Raw genomic sequence first — 16,272 nt, forward strand, 5'->3', positions numbered from 1 at the left:
AATTTTTACTCGGGGCCTGTTTTGTTAACTGTGTTCCTGTTCATGGTCTATGCAGGAAAAATGCTACAGATTGGGTTAGTTAAGTAATTCTGTCAAAATTTGCAAAAGTATTAAGTTCATTTTAATAAGGAATCCTTATTAAGGATGCATATAATCCCGACGAAAAAGTACCTTGTTCAAGGGCAAATATTTAGATTTAGATTTGACAATTGAGATTTGATTTGTATAGTTCACTGATGGCAGACCAATCCGATCATAGGACTACTCATGGAGTAAATACGTTTGTCGTTATCCGTTTCTGACAATGCGATGGTGTGAAGTGTAACCCTCCGATTTGGCTGAAGTTTTGAAATTATGTGGTCCAAGTCAATACAACCAACGTTTCTTCAGGCAGTTTGTGCGATGGTCAGAATTTGGCAAAATATTTGAGATTAACATTGAAAAATGGGGCGATATTTCCCTTTGAAGGGAATTTCCTATGCTTATTAGAAATCGCCCATTTTTTCAACTTTGACCTCAAATATTCTGCCAAACTCCGACCATCGCGGTAACTGCCTGAAGAAACGTTGGTTGTATTGACTTGGACCACATAATTTCGAAATTTCAACCAAATCGGAGGGTTACACTTCACACCATCGCATTGTGAGTAGTAATGCAATTTGTCAACAGGATGGATACATTTTTGAGCCAATCCCTGCAAGCTAATTCCTTTTCTGCCAGAAACTTTTTATATACTTTATTAGAGAGGATTTATTTGTTGATGTGTCCATGCAGCGAGCCGTCCAGTCGTTAAATTATGCATAATTCAAACCATTGTAAAATAACTAACCATAGGTAATATACAATTCAAAATGAATGAATCATCATCTTCCTTTATTATTAACGGGCAAAATTGACATGATCTACTAATTAATAATTTCCGGCGTACAAATAAGATTAGTCAGATTTTAACATTTTCAATAATACAATTTAATTTGATTATGTGATTATATACTTGGTATGAGGCCCTCATAGTAAGCCAGGTAAATTTTGAATTTCAAGTTTATAAAATAAGTGTAAATTCTTTAGCGTCTTAATTCTTCATTAATTAAATTAATTCTTATGCTGTTCTGGACATCATTATTGTTAGGAAAACATTCAATTTCATCTTTGTAAAGCATTTCCACCTACAAACATTTCAAAAATTATAAGTATGATTTAAAATGCATTCATTAATGATAATACTTGTAAAATTTAATCTCATTACAGCCACGTTATTTACGCTATTATTGCATCGTGTAGGTCCAGGTCTTTGTTCCCTTATCTTTTTCCGCAACTTCGCTGGTTCCAAATACCTTCAATTTGTAACAATCCAAGTAATTGAGGTACTTGATCAAAGCACCCAAAATGCAGTCATCGCTAATTGCTGGAAATATGTATACAAAAAGAATATTAACAATAAACCACAAACCACAATTACACCTTAATATACATATTTATTAATATTAATCTATACATTCAAAATAATTTGGTCGCAAGTGAATTCATTACCCTGCGTTACACCGCGTTTCAAGAATTTTTTTTACGGATTGAATCCATTAATTTCCAAATAATACAAAATTCTCTTAAAACGTTGGGCAATTATTTCATATTATCCAGTTGATAACTATTAGGCAGCAATTTATTAACGTGTTAGATATGTAGTGGCGTTGTTATCAAACTATTTCAGCAATTTTGTGAACAAATTTGGTCAATTTATGCCACCGGGGTAATACATTTTGATTTATATTAAATGCAACTTACCAATTTTTGTTGGTTGAGCTGGACATGTAAGAAAAAGATACTGGAAATTCATATAATCCACCGTAGGATGATTATTTCCTGCAATTTGAAATTCTGGGAATGAATGCGTAAACGCTTCCATCTTTCGCTGATCTAGTCCGTAAATTTTGATACACCATGAATCAGAACTCCATTCCCCCCCCATACCACATGGTGCACCTGTTAATAAATATTTTAAAAAAGTACGGTCGATTTTATACAGATTTAAATAACGAATTACAAAACGTTCATAAATATGTAATGAAAAATTCATACTTGAGTATGCACGTTGGCATTATGATGAACGTAAATAAAAATATCAAGTAACCCTAAATTTAGGATAGCCTGTACATAGATCGGATATTTTGCGTACTCCGGCCTCCGCGTACTCCGGCCTCCGGCCGGCCATGCGTACTCCGGCCTCCGCGTACTCCGGCCTCCGGCTGGCCACGCGTACTCCGGCCTCCGCGTACTCCGGCCTCCAGAAAAAGTCGCGTACTCCGGCCTCCGGAGGCCGGAGTACGTACTCCAAGCCCGGAATTCTCCTATCTATGCGATCGGAAATTTTGCGTACTCCGGCCTCCGTACTCCGGCCTCCGGCCGGCCATGCGTACTCCGGCCTCCGCGTACTCCGGCCTCCAGAAAAAGCTGCGTACTCCGGCCTCCGGAGGCCGGAGTACGTACTCCAAGCCCGGAGTACTCCGATCTATGAGCCTGTACACTTGAAATGTTATAATGTTAATTAGACTTAATTAAATTTGTAGGGATTTTCTAACTTTAAAACCATTGTAAAATCATAGCCAAAAAATGTGGACGAAAAACTGGCACAAATTTATATTACTTCACTGCTGATCCGTATGGAGGAAAGTGGGTAAAGTTGTACTATTTTGTACACCTTATTGAAGTATTGACAGATATCAATCCGTATGGAATGAGGAATACATCTTGACTCGCGAATGCAACACTACCATTGCAATGGTAGTGGTTATGTGTTAACCAATTGGTTACATAACCACTACCACCACCATGCGAAAAAGACAGGAGAAGAAGATTCGTGGCAGAGGTGGTGGTGGATTACCATGGGTAGAATCGTCTAAAGACTAGTCTTGTATATATCCCTCATATGTGGATGTGTGTGACAACGGGACGAGATAGGGAAATTATACACATGTGCTGATAATAATTCTGAAAATTGTACAATGTACCACATATGTACATACATTTATCATTGTGCATCTTGGAAAGGTTGAACAAGAAAAATTTATTGTACTCAATAAATACATATATATAGAAATAGGCCAACGCTGCATTTAGATATATGATGCCTTATGTTCTCTTCAGAACTATGAGATTATACATTGGGTGATGCAGAGTTTATCCAACAAATTTATTTCTTCAATACTTGCGATATAGATGGATGTAATCCATTTAATGTAAAAACCTGCATCACGCGATCGTCTAATATGTAAGTGCGTACATATAACCGACAATAATACCACGTTAGACTATCCGGAAAAGTACAGAGTTTTTAATTAAGCAAAAACCTTTCTTCACCATATATCACGAAGTCCATCAATATTTGCCTATTATAGAAGTTTGTCCACCTTTGCAAAATACGTGTTCATCTCACTAAACGGAAAACACTGCCTGTTTTTCTTAACTCCTGTGTCATCAAATGATCATCTTTACATTAATTTAATATTAATATACATAAAATTAACTTTAGCATTAACACATATGAACCCAGGGTGCATACACATTTTTGTGTTCCGTGGATTCTCCTCACAGGGTGAGGCATACACAGTTCAATATTTTCTCGAAAAGTTAAAAGTTCCAGAATTGCATGCCATTTTGCCATGTATTTGGTTGATAGCCAGATTTTTCAAATTGAATAAATACATTTTATCATGGTACTCCTCTCCTAAGATAAGAAATAAAGTTCTGAATTGATAAGATCTGTCAAGTGGCTAACCAATGGGGGTCATAAAGTCGGATAATATCATGGTGCAGAATATTATAATCTATAAAATTTATTTGACATCCAAATGCATGGCAAAATTGATGTGATCCGCAATCAAGAGGAGTTATTGTTTGGTATTTTAAGCAAGATTTCGCAAAATTAGTAACCAACATGGTTTCCACTTTTGCCCTAGATAAGTTTGTTACTTTTCGTCTGCCCAGTAATGACATTGTGTCCCGATACCCCTCCAACATACGATACCGTCATACCAACCAATTTTCTACAACGTATTGCAAATTCTAACATCCAGATTATACACGACGGAGTTTCCTCATACCACTTATCAATGATCCCCTATATCTTCCACCCAATTACCATCAGGAATTTAGAAACCAATCAAAGTCGTTCACAACGTTATGACTCTACTTTGGACGTTATGCGAAGCCGCCCAGGTTCCACCAAAATCAGCATCTGGATTTCCAAATTGTTATTCCCAATACAAAATATAAGCCTTTCGTATTTTAGAATTTTCAAATGGGAGCATGCCTCCAAGCATCACTACGGATTTAAGTGTCAGCCCTGCACTTACAATATAATTTATGGATACCCGTGGAATTTTATCCATTCGCTAATAAACATCCTTCCAACAAAGGTTCAGATAAATATTGTATTGCGTAAGTTTTACTTAGAAAATGATTACGGAAACTTTTTCATTGTCCATGTAACCCATGGAGAAACTAAAATGTGCGTGAGAGGATACGCATTGTATTCGAGTCTCCAAGATTATACCTGCAGCAGCACAGATGACCATAGAACCTTAGTAGATTATGCGAAACTCAAAGGTCCGCCGGAATGTTGGCATTTATTTTTTGGGAATGCTAAGCTGCAAGTGCCGACAAAAGATCTACCGCACCCTACAATGAATCCGTTCAACCTCTGGTCCTTTTCTAGTGTACATGTCTACATGGCAGTTATTGCCGTAAAGGCAGGAACTAATGCAACAATTTGCATAAATAAATTCGGGCCGCGTCTCTTTGTCGAACTACAAATTGAAAACGATCTTAGGAATGACATTGAATCAGAATTCACACAATCTTTTGGTTTTAAATTTCTAAGTTGTTATTCAGAAAAGTATTTTAGTTTCGATTTTTACCTGGCGCCATTTAAACTTACATTATGGCTCGGTTTAAGTATAACTTTAGCCATTACGTGTGCCATCTTTCAAGCCTATATGTTTGTAAAGACTGGTGAAGTATCCTTTACGGTATCACTATCGTTTATTTCCTTATTACTTGATGATTTTACAAGTGTTCCAGAATCAATAGCAAATGGTTTATTTTATCGCCTCATATTCACCGTGTGGGGACCGGTAGCTGTTTTGATTATAAATTGCTACGGCGGGCTTCTGGTATCTGAACTTAACGCGCCATTGGAGTCAGTTCGGCCTCAAACGGTTGAGGATCTCATATGCAAAAGTCGACACTTACTGGATAGCAGGGTCGTTCAGAATATTTCCAGTCTTGCAAAAGAATTGAACTTCGAGAGCTATTCAGCATATTGGGGAAACTTGGACTGCTCAACGCCAGGTTTTTGTCTTACTCCATCCTCCAAAATTGATTATGCTTCGAATGAGTGTTTCAGCATACTTTCCCCAGCTTTGGGCATCTATTTCATGATATTGGAACCTACTCTTCGTATAGTGCGGCAGCAGAGTTTTTTCAGTCAGCAAAGGAAAGTTTCTTAAATGACAAGAGTTTTCCAAGTTTAACTAAAGAGAATGTACTTGAATGGCTTTTTATAAACCCTGCTCATAACACCCTCCCTACTGGCTACAGTCCCCAACAGCAAAACTATACTCAAACTAAATTGGAAGCCTTGGTAGAGAAAGATATTATAAATTGCAAGGAGAAACGTGCTTACTTTTCAGTGGTTGAGACCGTGTCGGCTGAGATGGATTTCCTGCATATTTCCTGCTATCCATCCAAAAAATTTTATGTTGGAAGCGCCAGCTGGCGACCAAGGCGGTTTGGTTGGGAATTTCAAAAAGTCGCTGGTAGCACAACCTCCAGCGGTGTGTCCGTAGTGCATAGAAATCTTCAAACGTTAGTTTCTTCTGGAATTTATTTCAGACTAAGAACGGCAAATTTTAAAGATCTGTCGTACGGTAGAAAACCCGTTGCAAACGATACAACTCCAAGTGTTTCCAAGACTGCGATTGATGGGCGAATCATGACAGTTTTTATGATATGTGGGGCACTGACGTTGTGTGCATTGGTGGCCCTCGTGATTGAAGGATATAATGAGTTTAGTGTTATTGCCAAAACATATGTACTTTATGCTTTATCGCTTTGTGTAAAGTGTTTTAATTATTTAGGAAATATTAAACACTCGAAAAGATGTTACCGCAAACGAAGGAAATGTCCTAGAATTTCCAAATTAGTAAAGCGTGCCTGACATAATGCAAAAGCTATAATTTCATGGATTTAATGACATAAGGACGGATTTAATTTGCATGGGAAAATTCTCTTTAATTCGACGAAAATTTGTGACAAAACTTCAAATGTTGATGTTGAAATTAAATAAAATTTTTTGGCTCAATGAGAAATTAGTTGGCAATCCTTATATCCATAATTTGGTTGTCAATTGCTGTAATTCAATTTTATGCCAAGTAAAATTAGGCAAGCCGAGTAAGTATTTTATTCCTTTTTTTACTAGTCGTTCATAAAAAATCGAAATAAACAAATGCCACCGGTTTACTTGCAAAACTTGCAAAACTTTGTAACTAATTTTTTCCTTGTAATCTTTCTTGTATCTTGATTTCTACGTATCATGTGAGATAATTAATTCTTAATTGATAATTAATTATATTCCTATACAGCGCTATCTGTGACTCGTAAGAACTTCATTTTACGAAAATTTAACGACTTCTGAACCAGCAATAGTCGAATCTTAACCTATCGACGTAGCTTAACACAATATATTTTACACGACAAAAAACATCTTTTTATAAACTCATGATTTTCTACCGCGTAAGCCAGAACAGAAGTGCCGACACAAAGTGTATAAATAAGAAAAAGCAGTTTAATCTTGTGCACCCCAATGGGCTCTCCTTCCCTGACCAGTTCTACTGAGTTACTCCCTTTCTTGTTGAGGAGTCCTTTTTGGAAATAGTTCGTGTAGTTTTTATCCGTATGTCCAAGTCGCCGGTCGTGCCAATGTATAATCTTGCATACCTGCATTTTATTACCCATCCTCCAACTAGGTTGGGAGAACACTTCGCGCAGGGGGGAGAACAGTTGGCGGCGCGAAGCGCCGCCAAATTTTTTTGTAACTTTTTTTTTAATTGAAGAAACATGTTTAAAAAATAGAAAAAAGTAAGGTCTACTTGAAGCAAAGTGACCAAGACACCCAGGTCAAACAAAGAAACAAGCTGAACAGAACACTAAAATTTTAGAAAACCCTAAGCAGAACAGAACACTTAAAAAAGACACAAGCAGAACAGAACACTCAGGTCTTAGAAAGACACAAGTAGAATAAACACTCCGGTCTTAGAAAGACACAAGCAGAACAGAACACGTAAAAGACACAAGGAGAACAGAACACCCAGTTCTTAGAAAGACACAAACAGAACAAAACACTAAGGGCTTAGAAAGACCTAAGCAAAACAGAGCATTCGGGTCTTAGAAAGACACAAGCAGAACAGAACACTCAGGTCTTTGAAAAACACAAGCAGAACAGAACACTTAGTTCCTAGAAAGACACAAGCAGAACAGAAAACTTAGGGCTTAGAAAGACACAAGCAGAACAGAACACTTAGGTCTTAGAAAGACATAAGCAGAACAGAACACTCAGTTTTTAGAAAGACACAAGCAGAACAGAACACGCAGTTCTTAGAAAGACGCAAGCAGAACAGAACACTTAGGTCTTAGAAAGACATAAGCAGAACAGAACAGTTCTTAGAAAGACACAAGCAGAACAGAACACTCAGTTTTTAGAAAGACACAAGCAGAACAGAACACGCAGTTCTTAGAAAGACGCAAGCAGAACAGAACACTTAGCTCTTAGAAACTTTCTAAGAACTAATTGTTCTGTTCTGCTTATGTCTTTCTAATAGAAAGACATAAGCAGAACAGAACACTCTGTTCTTAGAAAGACACAAGTACAAGACGCAAGCAGAACAGAACACTTAGGTCTTAGAAAGACATAAGCAAAATACACACTCGGGTCTTCGAAAGACACAAGCAGAACAGAACACTCAGGTCTTAAAAAGACACAAAAACCATTCATATCTTAGAAATGCTAAGGACGAACAAGAATTTGGTCTTACAAACACAAAGGAAGAAGAAAACACTTACGTCTGAAATTGGCACAGGAAGAACAAAATTCTTAATTCAAATTTTTGGGCACTTCAATAAATTGTCTTAGAAAGGGTGACAGATATCGTATGACGTGCAAAATCATGACAAGGACGTATGGTGTTATCACCACCAATTTAGCCATCGAATCATCTGAAACCCGTACAACGACCACTGTTTTTATGGATTTGTGAGCAAATCGGATTTAGAGAACGCAGAGATACGGCAATTGCGTTCATGAAGTTATCTCTACACTGAAAACTGCCTAGCGTGCATAAAGATTCCACTACCATCGAAATTATCGATTCCGGAAATCATTTTACCCTGGCAGGATTGAGCTGCATATATAAGCAAATCCTGGAGTGGAGTTCCTCCTTGGCATTCTCCAGTGCAACACGTATCTCTCTCTCGCTCTGCATCTGGATCTCCTTCCATCTGGGTCGCGGGTGTGCCAGGGCCAGTTAAGTGTGTCCTAAGGCCCCTACGCCACGTGAGCCTCGTCCACTCACACCCCCCACCTGCGTGCCTAGTGACACCCCCTGCCACACCCGTCCCAGCAACGACAAGCTGAGCCATCAGGCGAAGATGGATCTCGTCGGACCCTGTGCACTGGAGGATCTATGCCTTGGAGGACTCCCCCAGGTGAGACCTTTGAGTGTTATATTGGGGTGGTGAGCATGTGGGGGTGGTCGACTGAAGAGTGGGTCTGCGCGGTGCTGGTGGGGGCGGCTGGGGTAGGTCTACGGGGTTCCCATGACCTGGTCATGTGCTGCGGTGGGAGGGGTTAGTTTGTGGAGAGTTTCATGGCCCCTTTATGGGGTCACTGATGGTCATTGGTTAGTTTGTGGTCCATGGACGCTCCGCTCCACCCCTGAACCCGTCGTGTCCCCGCCAGCACGTCGCCTACTCATTTGGATGTCACCATTTTTCCCCATATGTAAATCGCCTATAATCTCTGTCACTCTTTGGTTGAGCCTGGGTTTTTCAGGTAGTCAGGGCCGAATGGTGATCTGGGCATCCTTCCCAGATCAGGTAGAGGTTTTCCAGACCGACCACCACAGTCTGGTTTTCCCTCTACTCCCCTGACTACTATCTCAATTATTATAATCTAAAAATTTGACTAACTATGTAATTATGACTTGCAAGAGCTACTGGCTATTTATGCAATAAAGATACATACATCCATATAAGCAAATCTTTGTATAAATTAAACATATTTATACCATACAAAGGCGAGGTGAACACCTGTCGAGATCCAGGCGAGTGCAAATATGGCACGCAAATATGTAGGGTTTTCAACCTCATGTATTCGTTTTATTTCACTAATTATCATTGCATTACACAAATTTCACATCAGAAAAGCTGACTAACAAAGGAGTCGTACATTAAAAGTCCCTAACCTGAATAAAAATCGTAGAAATCATAAAAAAGTCAAAGTAAGTTAAAAAAAAATACATAAAAAATAATACACCTCTTCTAATTCTTTGCCTTCTGGGAGCGTCCCTAAAATGGAGGCTACGTTTCCGCGCTGAACAGCTAGAGAGATTCGTTGGCGGAGAAAGGTGACAGCATTAGGCTGTCCGGTTCTTGCGGTGATCCGTTCACCGATTTGATTGATGAGGGAGAGCCCCTCCTGGTCCCACACCCCCGTTGTTTCCATTGCGACGGGGACAAAAATAAAACGGTCCAAGAGGAAGGCGTACCTCTTTCTATTTTCCGCCATGCTCGCAGCGGCGCCTTGATAGCGCAGTTTCGGGAAGGTAACTGGGAGCAAAAGTGTCTACGCATGTAAAATCCCAAAGCAAGGATTTTCCTCTTGACCACGGAATAAGAGTCATTCCGTCGGGACGCTTCCCGTTCTGGGTGGAGCATCCCGCCGGCTCCCGGATGCAAGGAACTTCCGCCGAACGGAGCGCTCTCGCAATCACGTCGTTGGCGGCCTCATGGCGGGACCAACGTCCCGCACTGCGCCGACAGGAGAGGCCATGGTAGCCTCGCGCAGTTACTTGTGCTCCGCACGGGCACTTGTGGGGTTGGCAAACGTCGCAGCCCAATCGGAGGGAAATTGAAACACGAAACGATTCATTGGATAAAAGGGTTCCAAGTTGAGGAGATGGAAGGGCATTAAGCCAAGAGCCTGCAAACTTATCCCGCAGGGCACGATAGCGGGCGGTGTCCTCCGGGGTGGTCGCTCCTTGTGTTAACTGGGACAAGGTGATATCCAGAATTGGACGCTCCCACGCCGCCTGAACTCCTCTGATTGTTTCGGCGGGGAGTTCGGCTGGTCCGAGGGCGGTCCATCGCTCCTCCCCCTCTATCATGGCGGCGTCGGTGCCATGCAAATCACCTGGAAGCAGACGTTCCATATGGGGCAGGACGCTGTGGACGGACGCAAGAAAACACGGAATCGCCACATCCACAGCGTGCCTAATCCCTAGGCCGCCTTCCTTGACAGGTAGGGACGACTGCATCCAGGCAGCCGCCGAGAGGGAGCAGTTGAGAATCGCCTCGAGAGCGTCCTTCAAGGTCGCGTCGTAGTGAGCCAGGGAATCCAACTTTCTCCAAGTTGGGGCGCAGCGGAGAAAGTAAATAAGGCGGGGAATGGAAATTGATGCCCTAAGCAGGAAGAACGCAGAATGGGTCGAGAGTTGCTGTAGACGTTGGGAAAAATTAGCCAATTGCGCCGTCTTTGCTGCCAAAACAACTTCCATCGCTTCGTTGGTGAGGGGGGCGCCAAGAAGCATAGCACTTTCGGGGGACAATAGTTAAATCCCAGGGGCTACTTTCTGGAATTGTAGGAGAATGTCGATGGCGGTGTCTCGATCGGCCCCTAAAATGCCCACCTCGCACTTATCATGATTGAGGTGTAGCCCCACTTCCACACCCATTCTGGAAATTGTCTCCAGAGCCGCCAAAACTTTATCTGGAGAGTCCGCCACCGCCCCATCGTCGAGATACCACATATTTAGTTCCGTTTCTAGCGCTTCGACGATGGGGTGGATGACTAGCGAAAATAGGGCGGGGCCCAAAGGGTCCCCTTGATGGCACCCTAGGAGCGAAGGGATTGGTATTGTCCCGTAAAAAAGCGACGAGGGTTTGGCGTAGCACTGGGACACAAATGGGAAGATTGAGGGAAACCGCTCCCGAACGACATGGAGAAGAGTATCCCGCCGTATTTCATTGAAGGCGTTCCTAAAATCTATCTTAAGGAACGCTGGGGGTGTGGTGGCCGTGGTTAAAATAGAGCGTCATTTGACCACCTTATCAGGGTCATTAAATATTTTGTGGGGGAGGATACCGGTAGCCCAAAATTTCAAAACTGCACAAAATACCTTCCACAATAGTGGAGTATACCATTGCATACTATTAATCCACCAGGTTGATTTAAATAAGCTTGGACGAGACCGAAAGTCAATATTTTCCATGCCGCAGACGTGGGCCATTGTCAAGAAAATCATGGTCAACCCGAAAGTTTCTATTTCACATATCGAAACTCAACATGGAAATCTAACTGACATCTCAGCTGATCAGAAAAATCCGATGAGACTGACCGATAAAATTTTTCCGAACTAGGAAGAAGCCCCCCATATCAAAAGGTAACATCAGCATATGGCGTGCATTGGCTATAGGGCCCATCAACAGAGACCAAAATTTCTGGGACCCGTCTAGGAAAATATTGGCTTTCGGTCTCGTCGAAGCTTATTTAAATCAACCTGGTGGATTAATAGTATTCAATTGTATACTGCACTATTGTGGGAGGTATTTTGTGCAGTTTTGAAATTTTGGGCTCCTGGTATCATCCCCTACAAAATATTTAATGACCCTGGTAAGTTGGTCAAATGACGCTCTCTTCGGCTTCGATGGAGCTATCGGTTAAATGTCGGAAATTCGTAGAAATGGAACAGAATACATTTTCTAGCTATGTAAAACTAAAAACGTGCTTACCAACTCGAAATAACAATTTTTTCATTCTATACACGAAAATGCCAAATAATTGTTCCGTGATTGATTTTACTGCTATCTATCTAACTGCTCGTGGGAAAATCTTGGTTTACCCCACTCAAAATTTTTTTCGAAATTGGTATTTTGGTATGTCATTACCAGTTACTTTATGTAATAATTACAAAAATAATCACCCGGAAATCTCTTGAACTTTTTTAGGAATATGCATTTAAGTGCAGGTCGTTAATTCTGCCAAATAATTGTTCCGTTGAGTGTATTTATATCATCCCTGAATTTATTTTTTTGCCTAAAATTAAGTACTTTCATGTTTACAAATTTGTCCAAACCACAAAAATGAATGATTAGGATTGAAACAAAATGAAAAATGAAAAATGTCCTTTACTTGATCCAATATGACTTTACCGGAGCGTTAAATATAGCAAATCATTGTTAACCTTGTGTAAATAGGTAATCTGTGACAAGGAGTGGATTTTAATTCAGCGAAGGGGAACACCAACTTCGCCAGGGAACGAGAGAACAAGTTTCGAAAGGGTTTGGACAGAATATGAAAATGGGTTTGGCAGCCTTGATGGGGATTTCTTTCTAGGTAGCACAACTTAAGCTTCTTAATTGTACACATTAATTATCCAAACTGGTATTAAATAAATCCTCCCCTATTTATGTAGGCTTGAGGACCATCCATGAGCTGACAGTGGAGGGATATACGCAGTTACGGGTCGATCTGGAAGACTGGGAAGGGGTAAAGAGCTACGCGACGTACGGGGTCTTCAAAGTCGCGGATGCCGGAGATAAATACCGTTTAACCGTCGAGAATTTTAACGGAACTGAAGGTAAGAGAGTTCAGATGCCTGGCATACATATTTTAAATTTTTGGATTTGTCCAAACAATCAAAATAATTAAGGTTAAAAGTAGTGGCAGGGCTAATTTTAAATGAAGTGTTTATGGCCTACCATTTTTATGAAATTCATCCATGTAGTGCTTGCAATCATATATGAGTGCCGCGGATTGTGAAAATTCCTGGTTCCTCTAGTCAAGTCTATTTTTAATGAAAAGATTTGGCAGTGTCCATTTGCACATAACCCCGGGAAAGATTTTGATATATTTGTTTTAATTAGAGGTAAAAACAGATCAAGCAAAAGCATTTTTCTCATTCGAAACTTGCTCAAATATGCATATATGTATGTGATCCTAATTTTACCATATTATGGATATAATTTTGTCTGCATTCAGTCAATCTACATAAGTTGGTCGGCACATAAACTATGTACTTATATCTGACTTACATTGCTTATTATTGCAGACGATGAATTAATTTTGAATGATGGACAGCAGTTCAGTACAATTGACAACGACAACGATGATAGCACTCAAAATTGTGCCGACTTGGGCCGCGGTGGCTGGTGGTATTTTACATGCTTCCATGTGCGCACATTTATAAATATCAATTAATCAAGTGCCAATTATTTCACTAGAGTTCATTTATACTCTTTGTAGGGCAACTTGAACTCTGTATATTCTAATCCAAATACCACGGAAAGGTCTTTCAAAAAAACATTGAGCCGACTCACCTCTAGAATTATGTCAGTCATTAATCAAATTAAAAACAGTTCGGAGCATCACCACACTCAAAGTGAAACATATTTAGTATAAAATACATACATAAATCAGCATTATGTAAATACTTATGTACATATGTCAGTTACGAGTCAATCAGCAACCAGTGCACTTGCTTGTACCCAAATTAACATAGGTATTTATCTGCCTGTTGACCAGTTTCAATTGTGGTTCAATATTCAACATTTCTACATAAATATTTGCCTTGCGGTACGTTCGCAGTTAATTAATTTGGGGTCCGGCAAAATGTTTCTCAAATACTTTGCAACATCCGTTTCTCGGAATTTGCTGCATATCTTGCATTCCAAACGATAAACCGCAAAAAATTCGAGGTGTAAGAAACTGAATTAATTAAAAATAGCCTCTCAAATTTCTTGTAGGTCTTCAGAAAAAATTTGAATCGCTGTATGCAAATATGGCTCGGTTTTCGGCTTTATGCAGATTGATTTGTGCAGAAATATAAGCTGATGCAAATTATGCACATATGTATCATTCTGTAGAATAAAACCGATAAAAATTTTCTGCAGGATTACATATGCACAAAAAAATATTAGGGACAACCACGTTTCCAACAACGTTTAAATAATTTGGTAACAACCTTCACAGTGAGCCAGGTTATCTTGTTGTAAAATTCGTCTACTACATAATTCTAAACAAACCATAATAACCTCAAGATTGACGAATCATTTCCTGCACATTTTTACATATTGCACTTCACAAAAACCATACCCACAGTTTCCTGGTATTAATTTGTTTTTGCGGTGAACGGAAATACTTCTTATGTCCATACCAAAGCCTAAACTGGATGATATCGAGTAAATAGACAAATCTTTCGGTATAAAAGCAACCCCAAAACCAACTTGAAATTCATGCATAAAATAGAAAAGATAAAATAAGCAACAACTAAGTACATCTCGACACAAATCCAAGCTTGGTAAGTCCATTAAGTTTTAAATGATGTTTCAGCTATGGAAATTTATTTTAAAATTCTGGACGGTAAATTTGTACTCAGTAAAAATTAAAGACTAGAACAGTCGTGATTTTTTTAAAGGTAATTTAGACGGGTTCGAATTTTTCCGAACGCTTTCTTTAACTCTTCGAAAACGGTACAAAATTTGGAGTACATATTAACATATTTTAAAGAAACGGGCAGCCCCATGTTGTTTAAATTTCCAGTCCACAATTTTAAAATAAATTCTCAAAATTCACCTAAACTGTGTTGAATTTGAGGAGTCATCGATTCCTACATTAATGAATTTCAAACTGGTTTCTCAACCTAATTTTGTACGTATTTTCCAGCGTTACCAACTTATTTGGTAATTTTCACCTCTTGCTTCCAATAATTGACCAACCATAAAATGTCGATCATGATGAAACCATGCTCACTGGTCGCTGTCTTCTTGGTCTTCGTGGTCACGCTGACTTGGATGTTTCCTCCGGCGGAGGGCATGTGTGCCCGGCACTACCCGCACCGAGGCTGCCAGTGTCAGTGCGGGGGTGAACTGAACGGTCACTGTCACTGCCCGTTCGGCGGACAAATTCCGGGCGTTTATTGCCGAAATGGCGGAAACCATATGATTTGCTTCCCTTGGGCTGGTGGAGGATGCCCGTTTCCCAGATGCTACGAATAACTATTTGGATCAGAAATACATACATGTATAATTCCTTATAAATATATTCAACAAATTTCACAGAAAATATGTTCTTCAAAATTTTACTATGCAAAAAATTAACCAAATTGTCTCGTTTCCATTGCAAATTTGATATTTAATAAAAAGTTGTCATGTTGATTTTTTCCTGGGTGCTGTATCGCGAAAAAGTTACCAAAATATGTACGAATTTACAGGCCGTTTTCAGATTTTGATACTTGATTTACCCGTGAGTTTTAACGATAGCAGGCTAAATTTTTGCGTCATTGCAATGAAGGATTCATTCATATTTCCGTGTAAAACTCATATTTGGCGCCATGGCCAAACTTAAAAATTTGCATTTTCGACCAATTTTAAACCCCGTAACTTTTGCAGTTTATGTCGAATTTTCAAAATTTTATGCTTAAAATGATCACAAAAGTCTAACTTTTTGAAAAAAAATTAAAATTAAAAATTACTGATTTTTGAAATATTTTTAGCATTTTTTCGATTAACCCCCATTTTTAAGAAAATTACGAAATTTTACGAAAAGTTCAAAGCAATAATTTTGGAAAAAATTCATGGGATAAGAAAGTTAAACCCCTTGTCATGATTTTTGCCAAATATTTTGAAAATCCGTCCAAGATTTCAAAAGTTATGGCGGTTTTAAAAATAAAAACATTCAAATTTGGCGAATTTGGCGCCACGCCATGGCGGTTTCAAAAATAAAAACATTCAAATTTGGCGAATTTGGCGCCACGCCATGGCGCTAAATATGAGTTCTACACGGAAATATGAATGGATCCTTCATTTGGGGTCCTAGTAGATTCTAAAAAACATAGTGGGTACTCTGGACTCGAACGACAGGTCGTGAGTGTCCCTTGTTAGTGGTACATATGTACTACGTAAAAGATTTGCAAATTTGTCATACAGAGAGTGAATCAAGATACA

At 39.5% G+C, this 16,272-nt stretch overlaps 3 long non-coding RNA genes across 8 annotated transcripts; 2 read left to right on the forward strand and 1 right to left on the reverse strand.

The window, feature by feature from the left end:
• Positions 1-840: 840 nt before the first annotated feature.
• Positions 841-13,381, reverse strand: LOC110856618. Of its 6 annotated transcripts, none has more exons than XR_004836411.1 (5): positions 2,577-2,761; positions 2,077-2,129; positions 1,783-1,980; positions 1,247-1,405; positions 841-1,166 (listed from the first exon to the last, which is right to left on the reverse strand). It is a non-coding gene; the product is annotated as an uncharacterized LOC110856618 (long non-coding RNA). The 6 variants fall into 6 exon arrangements; XR_004836410.1 differs by having other exon boundaries at positions 2,077-2,145; XR_004836414.1 differs by lacking the exons at positions 2,077-2,129; positions 2,577-2,761 and adding an exon at positions 13,363-13,381.
• LOC118437845 lies at positions 12,531-13,622 on the forward strand. Its single transcript, XR_004836415.1, has 4 exons — positions 12,531-12,664; positions 12,744-12,908; positions 13,380-13,501; positions 13,574-13,622. It is a non-coding gene; the product is annotated as an uncharacterized LOC118437845 (long non-coding RNA).
• Positions 13,623-14,469: 847 nt separating this feature from the next.
• Positions 14,470-15,410, forward strand: LOC110856601. The gene is made up of 2 exons (XR_002548581.2): positions 14,470-14,627; positions 14,993-15,410. It is a non-coding gene; the product is annotated as an uncharacterized LOC110856601 (long non-coding RNA).
• Positions 15,411-16,272: the final 862 nt, after the last annotated feature.

This window comes from Folsomia candida, unplaced genomic scaffold, assembly GCF_002217175.1.
Source record: "Folsomia candida strain VU population unplaced genomic scaffold, ASM221717v1 Fcan01_Sc016, whole genome shotgun sequence".
NCBI classification, from domain to species: domain Eukaryota; kingdom Metazoa; phylum Arthropoda; class Collembola; order Entomobryomorpha; family Isotomidae; genus Folsomia; species Folsomia candida.